Raw genomic sequence first — 14,862 nt, 5'->3', positions numbered from 1 at the left:
CATTTTGAGGTTCTTTGGTTAAGTGTATATTCGTTTATAATTATTATACATTCCTCAAGAATTGACTCTGACTTTCCCCTATCAACACACTTTAAAAGCTAGTAAATCTCCAGGCTGATACTTCAGCTATCTTTTTTTTTTTTTTCAATGTACACACTGTCTCTATATACACTTTCAATGTACAAACTTAACACATCCAATTTCAATTGCTTTGAATAACCTCTAGATGCTGATGACCTCCAGATTTATATCTGCAGGCCCCAGGTCCCCATAGAATTCCATTCTCCACCTTATAAACATCTCACACATAATAGGCTCAAAATAGAACTTATGATTCACTCACTACCAAACTTATTTCTCTCTCTGTTCTTTTCCATCTAAGAAAATGTCACCATTATCCAATGATATCTTCAAGCTTTAATTATGTTGATCCTTCTCCTTTACTCTCACATTTTGGTTACTTTATGCACAACTTCCAATTTTAAAACATCCTGAATATGTATTGTACATGCCTTACCACCTCTATTGCTACTCTGTTTAAACTACTATGATCTCCAATAGCATCTCTACTACTGAAATTATTTCCTAACTGGTCTCACTGCTTCTAAACTTTCCCCTCTCAATCCATTTTTTATATAGAAACCATTTTAATTCTAAATCAGATCATGTCACTCTCTTGCTTAACATTTCTCAATTGATTGCTTTCTGTTGCTTTGCGTTTACAATAGAATAGAAACTTGTTATCAGGACTTAAAGACCCTCTGGTGCTTTTAAATCTCATTTTCTTATCTTAGTTAAAGTCCTACTACTATCCAATTACTGTACTCTTTTCCTCAAATATTAGAATTTCCCCTCCTCTTAGGTGTTTTGTATTTGCCATCCCCTCTGTCTTTGCTTGTCTTATCATGTGTCCTCAGCATTAACGTTGTCTCATAGAAATGCCTTTCCTGATCAGTTTGTCTAAATCAGCCACCCACCAGACATTATCTACCACAGCTTCACGTTCTAGTTTCTTCATTACACATCATAGTGTTTTTTTATTGCATTCATGATACTTAATTACCATCTGAAATAATCTGCCCACTTATTAGTTGAATAACATTTTGGGTTGTTTTCTTGTTGCTGTTATTGTTGTTGTTTGTTTGTTTTGTCTCTCTCCTCCTCACAATCCAATTATTATAAATTTCATGAGAGCATAGATTTTTCTGTTTTGTTGGACTTGCATCCCAAGGTCAAAACCAGCATATATCAGAGGCTCAACAATATATGGATGTAGATCTAGCCAACAAAAATAAATGGATTGTTTTTGGGGTTTTTTTGAGTCAATATTAAAATAAATGTATCCACTCCATTATTCAGTCTGTTTCTTGGCTCATATTTCCAGAAAGTGTGGCCCCTATGCTAATTCTTAGGACCATGGTGGAATCCCAGAGACATAAAGACTGAGAATGAAAGAGAAGTGGATTGACAAATCAGATTCTGGATGTTCTACCAGATAAGGAGCATGCTACAGCAGCAGACATTCACTATAAACCCAAAGCAAAATTGTAGTCACACTGTGAATAAAGTTTATGAAGATTATGAATATGTAGAAACTAAAAATTATAAAAATGAAAATATGAGGTTAAGCATATGAAGTAAAGAACAACCAGTGTTACTTTAAAATAACACAATTTTAGTAGTGATTTTAGAATTTAAAAGAATAGAAAAAGAATGAATGGATAAAGTTAGAATAAAAGAATACTAATGAATAAAATTTAACAAAGTTAACATAAAATTATGACTATTAACATACTGAAACATGCACAGAGATGTGTACATCTCTGACATGCTTTTAACTTCTCTGAAGATGATCCAGGTATTAAAATATCCAGTGTTATGATCTATCATTACATCAAGTACATGCATCTTTGCAGCCCACAGGCCCTGATAGAATAAAAGCAAGGGCTAAAGGTATCGATATTTAAAGTTAAAAAATAAATAAATAAATAAATAAATAAATAAATAAAAAATCACACGAACATTGCCAAATGCTAATGAGAAAAGTTCCTTGACTTTCAATTTTCTCTTATTCAATAAGCATACACTTCAAGATGAAAGAACAATAAAAATAGCACAATGGATACAACGATGAAGGTGAAAATCTGGGGGTCATGGTAGTAAAGACCAATAACCCTTGCTTATTACGATATTGACAGTATTCATGGAAGGCTGCCTTAGGAAGGTAATGCCTGTGCTGAGCCTTAAAAGGTGAGTAGAAATAGTCAAGAAAACAAGCTCTCTTAAGCTTTAGGAGAAAAATAAATATCTCAGTGCTTTGGGTAAGAAGCCTTTCCCAAAGAGCCAAAGATTGCATTTGACTTAAAGAACGTATAGGATGTGCAGAGGTAGATGCATTAGTTTTGTAGACCTGCCATAAGAAATTACAACAATTGGTGACCTAAAATAGGAATGTATTCTGGAGATTTAGTTCAAAATCAGTGTCAGCAGGACCATGGTCCATGTGAAGTCTAATGAAAATTCTTCCTTCCTCTCTTACCTTCCAGTGCTTTCTATTAACCCATTTCTTAATTTGTGACTTCATAATAGTCACAAATTAAGAAATCCATTGCTGCCTTCAACCATCTTCACATGGTTTTCTCCTCTTTAAGTGTCTCAGTGTCTGAATATTTCTTAAAGTCACTGAATGTAGGGCCCACCCTAATCCAGTATGACATCTCTTAATTAATTACATTTTTTAAAATTACCCTATTTTCTTACATTCCCAAAAATTTGTTGATTCACTTAGAACCTCAGAATGTGAATCAATAAATTTCTGGAGGACACTATTCAACCCAATACATCAGATGTTATAGAACCATAACTCCCATTGTGGGGACCACCCAGAACTACTTTTGGGATATTTGGCACTCATCTGTGTATATTCAAAATATTTAACAAGAGGCAGAGTAATAATATTAGTATGCAAACCCATTAATTTACAAATAAAATTTTATTCATTTTATTTATCAATGTATAGTTGTGCAGAGGCAGATGCACAAGTTGACAAATTATAGCATAAATTGCCAAATCATCCTAAAAATTTCCAAAATAATTGTTGCTGTGACCTTTGGTAAAATGATTGAAGCTACCAATAGTTAAGTATGAGTTTCACATATATATGTGAGAAAGAGAGAGAAAAAACTTCAATCTGTTGCCTCATACTCACATGCTCTGACCTGGGATTGAACTTTCGACCTGGGTATGTGCCTTGACCAGAAATCAAACCCATCACTTTCTGATATATAGGATGATACCGTGTTTCCCTGAAAATAAGACATCTTCCGAGAATAAGACCTAGCTCATGGAAAGGTAAGACATCCCCTGAAAATAAGACCTAGTGCAACTTTGGGAGAAAAAATTAATGTAAGACACTGTCATATTTTCGGGGAAACAGGGTACACCAAACCACTGAGTCACACCAAACAGGGCTGAGTCAATTTTTGACATAGGAAACCAGGTAAAATTATTCCAATAACTTTTCCATTGAATCAGTAATTATTAAGTCACTTACAATTATAAGAAGTCAAGATTTCCTCTTAAAATTGATAATATCAATTCTACAGCTGAATACGCTAAGTTCCTACTCAATCAATAGTAATTGGTCAATAGCAATAGCTCAATTTTGCAAAAGGGCTAAATTTTACAATAAAAAGTGACTTAGATGTGTCTATATATTTAATATCTGTACAACTTATTATGTCATAAAAATCATTTATTGGAATGTTATAGATAATTAGGGCAAATTTTATCTTCCTGACCAGAAAGTGTGAAGTTGGTAATTAAAAGCATAGAGTCTATGGTTACCTGCTTGGGCTCAAATTCTGGCTCTATAATTAAATAAGCTTTCTCTACCTCAGCTTTTTCACCTGGAAAGAGGATAATGATCATAATTTTAATACTCTTCTGAGTTGATTGTACATGTAGAATGTATATGTTTGGCATAAAGATGCACTCAGAAAGGACCAATTCTTGTAATTCAGCTAAAATATCAAGGAAGTAAAATTTTCAGGTGCACCAATGTCTTCCAGGAATTTGCCAGCCCTGCGTTGCACACTGTGAAATATAGATGCACTATATTAGTTTGCCAGGGCTCCCGGGACAAAGCTCAGAAATTCATTTTCTCACAGTTCAATATCAAGATGTTAGCAGAGTTGGTTCCATCTGAGACTTCTTGGCTTGTGGATGTCCATCTTCTCTGTGTCCTCATATGTCTTCCCTCTTTGTGTGCCTGCATCTGCATCTCTTTTATAATCACACAGTCATACTTGATTATAGCCCCACCTAATTATTTCATTTTAACTTAGTTACTTCTTTAAAGAACCTTTCTCTGAATAGCATATGCTGAGGTGCTAGGGTCCTCAATATACAAAATTCTGGGGTCACAATTTAGCAAACAACAACCACCAATCTGAGACTCTGAGCACCAAAGACTTCAGAGTAGAAAATTGCCTTATACTCTTGCTGGAGGGTAGTTCAAAATACTTAAACTTACTCTAAAATGTCAATTTTACTCTCCACATAGATAATGCTCTATTGTGGGGAAAGGAACAGGTAGCAATGTCAAATATAATAAGTTGTTATCTCTGTTGTACAACTAAAATGCATGTGCTGAATTCATTTAAATACCAAAGAAAGTGAATTCAGACATAATTTCTACTGAACAGAAAATTAAGGTAACTCCAAGTTATGACCAGGGTACCGTTTAATTATTGTGTTGTGTCACATGTGAATATTCAGTAGACACTTGTTCAAAATAGGAGCAGCCTTTTAAAAATATATCTGGTAAAAAAATTAAATATATTGTTCAGGTCTAAAAATGTTGGAAAGCCAAAAAGCAGAATTGGGAAAACAATGAAAACTTATCCTGCTGCCGAAGCCAGTTTGCTCAGTGGATAGAGCGTCGGCCTGCGGACTGAAGGGTCCCGGGTTCGATTCCAATCAAGGGCATGTACCTTGGTTTCAGGCGCATCCCCAGTAGGGGGTGCGCAAGAGGCAGCTGATCGATGACTCTCTCATGGATGTTTCTGGCTCTCTGTTCCTCTTTCTTCCTCTCTGTGAAAAATCAATAAAACATATTTTAAAAAATAAAAAAAAAACTTACACTGCTTTTAGAAATGGTTGCACTCTAAAAAAAATATTCATCAGTAGATGTTTTACAATAGAATTTATTTGAAAGGCATCAGGAGGATTTACCATTGAACATAAAGCTCCCACATATCTTGTTACAGCGTAAGCACTCACCCTGTGGTTCACTCTACCGAGGCGCTTAAAGCCGACTGTCTTCACTTACCCAACCACAGAGTGGAGTAGACTTCTCAGCAAGTAAAAGCTCAAACTTATTGCCACCTGATCACTTTAAGAAAAAAAAAACGAAAAAAAACAAAAACAAAAAAACACGTCTCAAGAAGATTGCCTGAGAGCCCGCGGTCTTTTTGTGCTTCTCCTCTGGGCATTCTCACAATAATCCTCGGATTAAGACAAACAAGCGAAGCTCCTTCTCACCTGGACCTTATCTTTCACTCTGTGAAGCCCAAGAGAAGATATGGCCTCGCACTAAGCTTAGACAGAAATCAGACAGCCTGAAACACAATGGGGAGTTTGGACCAACAACAGTGCTACATTGCATTATTTATTCAGCACAAATCTGAATTCCTAGAACATAGGATTCTCCATTTTAGAAGGGCCAGCTCATTGTGTTTGATCAAAGATGTTTCTCCAGCGCGTATCACAGGTACTCAATAAATACCTCATTCTCTTCAGAACAACTCCGTGAGGTTACCATCTTCATACTAGAGAAGAAAACAAGGCCAGCTCACCTGGCTTTCACACCTAATAAGAGGCAGACTGGGGACTAAGCCCTGGGCTGTATGGCCGTTAGTCACAAGCAAGCAAGTAGGGCTTGTGCCTAGAGCTGGCTCTGAACGGCCTGAGCTGAACTTTGTGGTGCCACCTTCCCCAGGAGTTTCTAAGTCCCCTGTGGTGCCTGGTGCTGGCTGGGACAGGCAATGCCCTTGGGAGTGCCCACAGCCAGAGAGCCTGTGGTCTTTTTGTACGCGTCTGAGTGCTGGTCTCGCCTCTCCTTTTTGGGGTGCTCCTGACACTCTACTATCAATGTGGGGTCAAATAAATGTCAACCAGATCTCAGAACTGCATGTCTACGGGGTCATTCCAGGGCCCCATGGCTGACTCCCCTTCATATGAATCACAAATTTCCACATTGTAAAATCAGGCTCTCTCGTGTCAGATAGAAGCTGGGCAAGATGAGGAACAGACATTCCTTGCACAAAAGTGACCGTTCTTATCACCCTCCCCATGGAGTCCTCACCGAGGCTCCCTGCTACCTCTTTGTACAAGGCACCCAGAAAGACCGCACCTATCGTGTTTCCCTGAAAATAAGACATCCTCCGAAAATAAGACCTAGCACATGGAAAGATAAGACATCCCCTGAAAATAAGACCTAGCGCAACTTTGGGAGAAAAAATTAATATAAGACACTGTCTTATTTTGGGGGAAACAGGGTAGCAAGACAGCTGGGAAATGCTCTGTTCCATAATTATGATATGAAATTCAGAGCAGTAAATTTCACGTGACCAGTAAGAAATTGGCATTCATATTTAACTCCATATTCTGGTCATTATCAACAAAGTACATTTAATGACCTTAAGGAGTTCTTGAGAGCTGGCATTCCCTGGTGGCCCAGTGCAGAGTTCCATCTGTTCAGAAGTAATGATGTCACCAGCTTAACAAATGGTCTGAGGAAGCTCATAAACAGTTTCCCCAAAACCACAGCATGGTGGAGTTATCCAGAAGTAGTATTATTCCAGTAAGAAATATGAAATGATGGTTCTTGGACCCAAATAGGATTGTTTCCCAGGCACTGAAGAATCCCCACATAGGCCAATTGGAAAATAAATAGGAATGTTTTTCTACCTACTATTCCAATCTTCATTAGTGAGTCACTGTACTTCACGTGGGCCTGTGAGCTTTATAATACATTTTAGATAGTCACATTTTTATTTATTTAACTTTTTATTTTTGCAAACTGAAGAGTTCACACAGAAGTGAGGAGAGGTGAAGAGTCCAGAGTGATGAGCTCAATATATCAGAGCTTTTATACCAATTCATGATTCCTGTACATGTGCCAGTGTAATGTGACTTTTTTCATTAATATACTTTATTTTTAGAGCAATTATAGGTTCACAGCAAAACTGAGCAGAAAATATGGAGTTCCCACAGGTCCGCTCCCCACCCACAGTCTCTCCCACATCCACCTCTAGATCAGTGTGTGCATTGCTTGCAGTCAATGGACCAACCTGGACACATCATCAGCCACAGCCAGCAGTTACATTAGCATGCACTGTGTGTTTTACATTCTATAGTTTTTGATAAATATACACAATGATGAGTATCTAAGCTTATGGTACCATTCAGATTAGTTTCACTTCCCTGACATTATGTTTTATAAATATAATTTTGTCTTACAATAATTTTACATTTACAGAATAATTACAAGGATAGTCTCTACCACATTTCCGTTAATGCTGGCATTTACATGGCCTTGGTACATTTGTCAAACTACAAAGTGTACACAATATTATTAACTTTATGTGGCTTTGACAAGTCTTTCCACCAGTTATTTTTGTTTGTTTGTTTTGTTCAGGTTCTTACCCAGGGTCCCATGTTGCATTTTGTTATTGTGCCTCTTGTCTCCTCCCAGTTTCTGTCTTCCTTGTTTTTTATGACCTCAGCACTTTTGAAGTATTTTGTAGAATGCTCCTCAGTTTTTTTAGCCTGTTTTCTTTTTCTTTTATTTTTGACAGATGTCCACCATCATCCTCCACCTATACCCACTTCCTCCAAGCTGCTGCCCATCAATGCCTTCACCACATTATTGTCTGTGTCCACGGGTTATGCATATCCTTTCTAATAAAGAGGGAATATACTAATTGACCCTCACGCTGTCGCAAAGATGGTGGTGCCTCCAGTAAGGAGGGAACATGCTAATTGACTGCCATGCCCTCAAAGATGGCAGCACCCACAGCCACAAGATGGTGGCACTGAGTCCCCTCAGCCCCATTGGAATGGCAGGTGCATGGCAAGGCTGGGCCCACCAGCCTCCAAAATCCCCCATCCCTTCAGCTCCCCAGCAACCCAGGACCAGCCTGAGATGTAGGCAAGCCTCAGATGTCAGCTGCCCAGACGCCCACGGCCACCTGAGGCTCAGGTAACCAGGTCTGGCTGAGGCTTGCACTGCTGGCAGTGGCAGCAGCACAGGTGTAATGAGGTGTCACCTTCCCCTTATTAACAGGTTGCCTCCTGCCCCTGAGGGCTCCTGGACTGTGAGAGAGGACAGGCCAAGCTGAGGGATCCCCACCCCCCCCTCCAGTGCATGAATTTTCATGCACCAGACCTCTGGTCTCTAATATAAAAGCCTAAGAGACCATTCAACTGGTAGCTATGACATGCACTGACCACCAGGGGACAGATGCTCAATGCACAGGCATGGAAACATTGGAACAGATTGATGAATCTCAGAGGGAAGAGGGGAAAGGGAAGGGTGGGAATAGATTAACCAAGGATCTTATATGCATACTAGAGGCCTGGAGCACAGATTCCTGTACTGGTGGGGCCCCTCAGCCTGGCCTGAGGGGATCGGGCCGAATCCATCACCAGGCCTCCAGCATTCCTCAAAGGGTCCCAGATTGTGAGAGGTGCAGGCCAGGCTGAGGGGCCCCATAGGTGCACAGATGCACCAGGCCTGTAGAATGTATATAAGTTCTTTGGTTTATTCCATCTTCCCTACCCCCTGTGAGATATGTCTGTCAGTTTGTCACATGCCTCTATGTCTCTGGACCTATTTTGTTTGTCAATTTATTATGCTCATTCGATTCCACTTAAAATAGATCATGTGATATTTGTCTTACTCTGCCTGACTTATTTTGCTTAACACAATAATATCCTGGTCCATACATGCTGTCTCAAAGGGTAAGAGATCCTTCTTTTTACTGCTGCAGAGTATTCCATTGTAAATGTACCACAGCTTTTTCATCTGCTCATCTACTCGTGGCACTTGGCCTGTTTCCAGATCTTAGCTAATTACAATTGTGCTGCTGTAAATTATGCTGCTATGAACATAGGGCTGCATACTTTCTTTCTGATTGGTGTTTCTGATTTCTTAGGATACATTCCTAGAAGGGGGATCACTGGGTCAAATAGCAGTCCCATTTTTAAATTTTTGAGGAAGCCCCACAGTGTTTCCCGTCATGGCTTCGGTGTGCGCCAGCAGCGCACTAGGTCCCCTTCTGTCTGCATCCTTGCCAGCAGGTGCTGGTTACTGATTGACTGACGGTAGCCATCCTGGCAGGTGTAGTTGGTACCGCATTGTGCTTTTAATTTGCATCTCTCTGATGATTAGTGACACTGAGCATTTTTTCATATATCTCTTGGCCATCTGTATGTTCTTTTTGGAGAAATGTCTATTTAGGTCCTTAGCCAATTTTTAATTGGATTCTTTGTCTTTTTTTTTGTTGAGTTCCAAATATGTTCTCCCATACAGTGGGCTCCCTTTTCATTTTGATTATGGCTTCTTTTGCTGAGAAGGAGTTTTTAGTCCCATTTGTTTCTTTTTCCCTTTGTTTCTGTTGCCCTCGGAGATGTATCATATCAGGGAAAATTCTGCTCTGTGTGAGAAATGTCTGATATTTTTAATGCCTATGTTTTTTTCTGTGATTTGTATGGCTTTGTGACTTAAGTCTTTTATCCACTTTGAATTTATTCTAATGTATGGCATAAGTTGGTGGTCTCATTTATTTTTGTTCTCTCTCTCTCTCCCTCTATCTATATATCTGTGTGTGTGTGTGTGTGTGTGTGTGTGTTCACGTGCCTGTCCAATCACCCCAATACCAATTATTGAAAAGACTGCCTTGACTCCATTGTATGTTTTGCCTCCTTTGTCAAATATTGTGCATAATGACTTGGGTTGATTTCTGGGCTCTCTGTTCCATTCCATTGATCTGTATGCCTGTTCTTGTGTCAGTGCCATGCTGTTCTGATTACAATGGCTTTACAGCATAATCTTAATATGCTGATTCCTCCAACTTTGTTCTTTCTCAATATTGTTGGACCTATTTGGGGTCACTTTTTATTTTATGTAAAATTTTGAAATATTTGTTCTAGATCTGTGAAATATGCCATTGGTATTTTAATAGATATTGCATTGAATTTGTAGATTGCTTTCAGTAATATGGACATTTTTAATTATGTTAATTCTTACAATCCATGAGCATGGTACATGCTTCTACTTGTTTGTATCTTCCTCTGTTTCTTTTTTCAATGTCCTGCAGTTTCTGAGTATAGGACTTTTACCTTTTTTGGTTACATTTACTCCTAGGTATCTTATTTTGTTGTTGCTATAATGGTAAATGGATTATGTTTTTAGTTTCTCTCTGAGAGTTAATTGCTGATGTATAAAAATGCTATCAATTTCTGGATGTTGATTTTGTATCCTGCTACTTTGCTGAATTCATTCTTTACATCTAGTAGTTTTGTTTTGGTAGAGGCTTTAGGGTTTTCTATGTACAATATAATGTCATCTATGAGTAGTTACAGGTTTGCGTGCTCCTTTCCAACTTAGATGCCCTTATTTTTTCTTCTTGTCTGATAGGACTTCCAGTACTATTTGAGTAAGAGTGGCAATATTGGGCATCCCTGCCTTGTTCCTGTTCTTGAGGGAAATGCTTTTAGTTTTGTCCATTGAGTATAATATTGCTTGTTCATTTGCCCATATATGGCCTTTATTATTCTTCTCTTCCCATTTTGATGAGAGTTTTTATCAAAATAGGTGCTTTTCTGAATGTATTCACATGCAGGGGGCATCTGGCTTCATCACTGAGTCAGGCTTACTTGGTCACAGTGGTGGTCTGGGCATCCAGGGCCGTTGGGTCCCAATGGCAGACTCAGGTGTGCAGAGTTGCTTCCGAGGGCACAGGCAGTGGGACTGGGTAAAGAGGTCTGCATCCTGGGGGCACTGGGTCCTGGCAGCTCCCTGCATCAACCAAAGTGAAGAAGCACCCAGGTGCTTGCTTCTTCTGGAATTTCAAACAGAAGAAGCACCTGGGTGAGCAGCATGGGACATGGGAGGCGGATCCCAGCAGGAGAGCCCCAGGGCCAGCCCAGAGTCCCTGCACCACAGAGCTGCCCACCCACACTCACAGGCTCACCACTCACACCCTCACCCTCACTCTGGTCCTGCCCGCTGCCATATTCTTTTGCCTGGTGTTTTCTGATGTTTAGACTGGCATGTAATGATTTAAAAATAAAATTATTTGTTTGTTTTTATTTTTTATTTATCTTTGTTATTGAAAGTATTACAGATTTCTCCTTTCCCCCCATTAACTCCCTCTACACACATCCCCCCAAGTCTTCACCACACTACTTTCTGTGTCCATGGATTATGCATATTTGCACATAAGTTCTTAAATTATTTAGTTAGACCATAGTTTACAAAAATAATTTTCTCAGTTCCTGTAAAACTAGACATTGGCCTACTCAGGACTTTCATATTCCATGATCTTAACCACACACCATCCAAGATAGCTCCTGAGCCTCATTTCCCCCAGTTCCAAGTAACCATCTGCCCATGACTCTTAGCCATGATAAGGTGCTCTCTTCCATGAGTGATTTCATGTGCACTATCTTTTCCATTTTCAGTGCTCATTTCTCGCCTTTCTACTGAGTCCATGAGCCAATACCCACGCTTGCACTGCACACACTAACATCCCGCCCTCATGAGACGCCCCAAAGCCCCCTCCAGCCAACTTTGGTTCTCATCTGGCCTGCAGTGGAGCCTTTCTTGTATTAGTTCTTTTACTTTTAGGAATCTTTGGTGTTTTCACATACTGTTACCTATACCTGCTTTTTGTTTCCCAGTAAGATTACAAACAACTTGTGGATAGAAATGATGCGGTGTATTTTATATTGATTTTCTACATTGCTTTGCTTAATGCTTTCTTCCTAACCAATATTCACTAAATAGTTGCTAAATGACTACAAGAAGTAAGGCGTCTTTTTTTTAATCATTAAGAAAACTACACTTAAATCATGTTAAAATTCTTTTAAAGAGACTAACCTTGAATAAATCTTTATTATAGTGCATTGAACTACCTCTAGGACATTTTTATTTTGCAGAAATATGGGAATAAATGTTATTTAAATTTCCACAAAGAGTAATTTTCAGTCATTCTTTTATTTATTCATTCAATAAGAATGAGTTGAGCACTTTCCTTGGATTAGATGCTATGATGAGCCCAAGTGGGATAAAAATAAAACACAGGCTTTATTCTCAAAATACTTAATATAGTTGGAGGAGGAGGAATCGGAAAACCAAACAATCAGCAGAGGGAAACCAAAATGATGGAAAGAGAGGGAGAGAGAAAAGAAACAAATTATTGTATTCATTATTAGATTTTTATTGTTTTTGGTTCAAATACAATTATCTAATTTTGTTCTGTTTTCCACCCTCGATAGTGGCCTCATGTTCTGAAACCCGCAAATGTGCAGATAGCATTACCTGACTTAAAAAAAAAATGATCATTTCACACATATAATAAAATAATTTAACGGGACTTAAATATACTAAGTTAATTGTACCTGAAAAATAATGCATACCTATTTCTTTTGTGCCTGAAATACTTTGTAAGGTCATCTCTTTCATAATAGAATATTCACAATATTAAAATAAACAGCTCATCAAAAATAAATAGATAATTGGTTACAATATGCTTTGATTATAATTTCTTTGAGCCAAGCCTTTTGGCGTTGCCAGGTACACAGCAGTGACAAGAGGCAGGGGTGCCCATTGGTCTACTTGACATAAGTAAAAGTTCATTAGGCTTTTTCAAAAAATTTTTTTGCTTGTTGCATTCTGTTTTATATCCCACATATAAGTGAACTTATATGGTTCTTGTCCTTTTTCATGTGACTTATTTCATTAGACCCTCTAGATCTATTATTATTGTTGCAAATGGCAATATTCCATCCCTTTTACGGCTGAGTAGTATTTCACTGTATTTATGTACCACATGTCCACTATTGAATTATTCATCAAAGAACACTTAGGTTATTTTCATGTTGTGGCTACTGCAAATAATGCTAGAATGAACAAAGGGGTACATAAATCTTTACAAATAAATGTTTTCAAAAATTTGGGATAGATACCCAGAAGACACTTTGCTGGGGCAGATGGCAGCTCTAGTGTTAGGTTTTTTAGGAAATTCCATATTGTTTCTCACAGTGGAAATACCATGTTTATACTCACACAGCAGTGAATGGAGGTGGTTTTCTCTGCAGCCTCTCTATTCCTTGCCTTGTTGATAAAAGCCAATCTCATAGGTATGAGGTGGTATGGTATTGTGGTTTTTATTTACATTCCCCCTACAGCTAGTGAGGTTGAGCATCTGTTCATATATATGTTGGCAATTTGTATGTCTTCTTGGGAAAAGTGTCTTCTGAGGTCTTTGCACATTTATTAATTGGATTGTTTGTTTTTTGTTGTTGAGTTTTATAATTTCCTTTTTTATTGTTTAAAGTATTATAAATACCATGTTCCCCCCAAAATAAGACATCCTCAGAAAATAAGACCTAGAGCATGGAAAGATAAGACATCCCCTGAAAATAAGACCTAGCGCAACTTTGGGAGAAAAAATTAATATAAGACACTGTCTTATTTTCGGGGAAACAGGGTAGTAGTTCATATGTCTCCTTCCCTTCTCCCCCCCAGTTGACCTACTCCCCAGCACATGCCCTCCCCCTCCCCCCAATTTTTGTGTATGAGTCCCTTGTAGGAGGTACTGTTTGCAAATACATTATCTTTTTTTAAATCTTTATTGTTGAAAGTATTACATAGGTCCTTCTTTTCCCCCCATTAACCTCTTCCAGCCCACTTCCAGCCACCATGCCCAGGCCCTCACCACCCACTGTCTGTGTCCCGGGTTATGCATATATGCAAACAAGTTCATTGGTTGATCTCTTCCCACCCACCTTCCTCTGTCTTACTTTTGAGGTTCAACAGTTTGTTCATGCTTCTATGTCTCTGGGTCTAGTTTTAATCATCAGTTTATTTGGTTGATTAGATTCCACATACGAGTGAGATCATGTGATACTTATCTTTCTCTGACTGGCTTATTTTGCTCAGCATAATATTCTCCAGGTCCATCTATGCTATTGCAAATGGTAAGAGTTCTTTCTTTTTTATTGCTAGGTAGTATTCCAGTATGTAAATGTACCACAACTTTTTTTATCCATTCATCTGCTGATGGACACTTAGGCTGTTTCTAAGACTTAGATAATATAAAGTGTGCTACTCTGAACCTAGGGGTGCATGTATCCTTTCTGATGACTATTTCAGGTTTTTTAGGATATATTCCTGGAAGTGGGATGACTTGATCAAATGGCAAAGTGGTTTGGGTCAATTTCTGGGGTCTCTGTTCTGTTCCCTTGATCTGCATGCCTGCTATTGTGCCAGTATCAGGCTGTTTTGATTACGGTGGCTTTGTAGTATAACTTGATATCTTATATTATGATTCCTCCAACTTTGTTTTTTCTTTCTTAAGATTGTTTATGGTTTTGTGTGTGTGTGTGTGTGTGTGTGTGTGTGTGTGTGTTCATTGAATTTACTGGGGTGACATTGGTTTGCAAAACCATGCAGGTTTCAATTGTACAACTCAATGAAACATTATCTGCACACTGCATTGTGCGCCCATTGCCCCAAGCAAAGTCTCTTTCCATCCCTCATTTTCCCACACTTGGCCTGCCCCCTATTCC

The sequence above is a fragment of the Pipistrellus kuhlii genome, unplaced genomic scaffold (assembly GCF_014108245.1).
Source record: "Pipistrellus kuhlii isolate mPipKuh1 unplaced genomic scaffold, mPipKuh1.p scaffold_m20_p_66, whole genome shotgun sequence".
Lineage (NCBI taxonomy): Eukaryota > Metazoa > Chordata > Mammalia > Chiroptera > Vespertilionidae > Pipistrellus > Pipistrellus kuhlii.
This window is presented reverse-complemented; position numbering follows the sequence as displayed.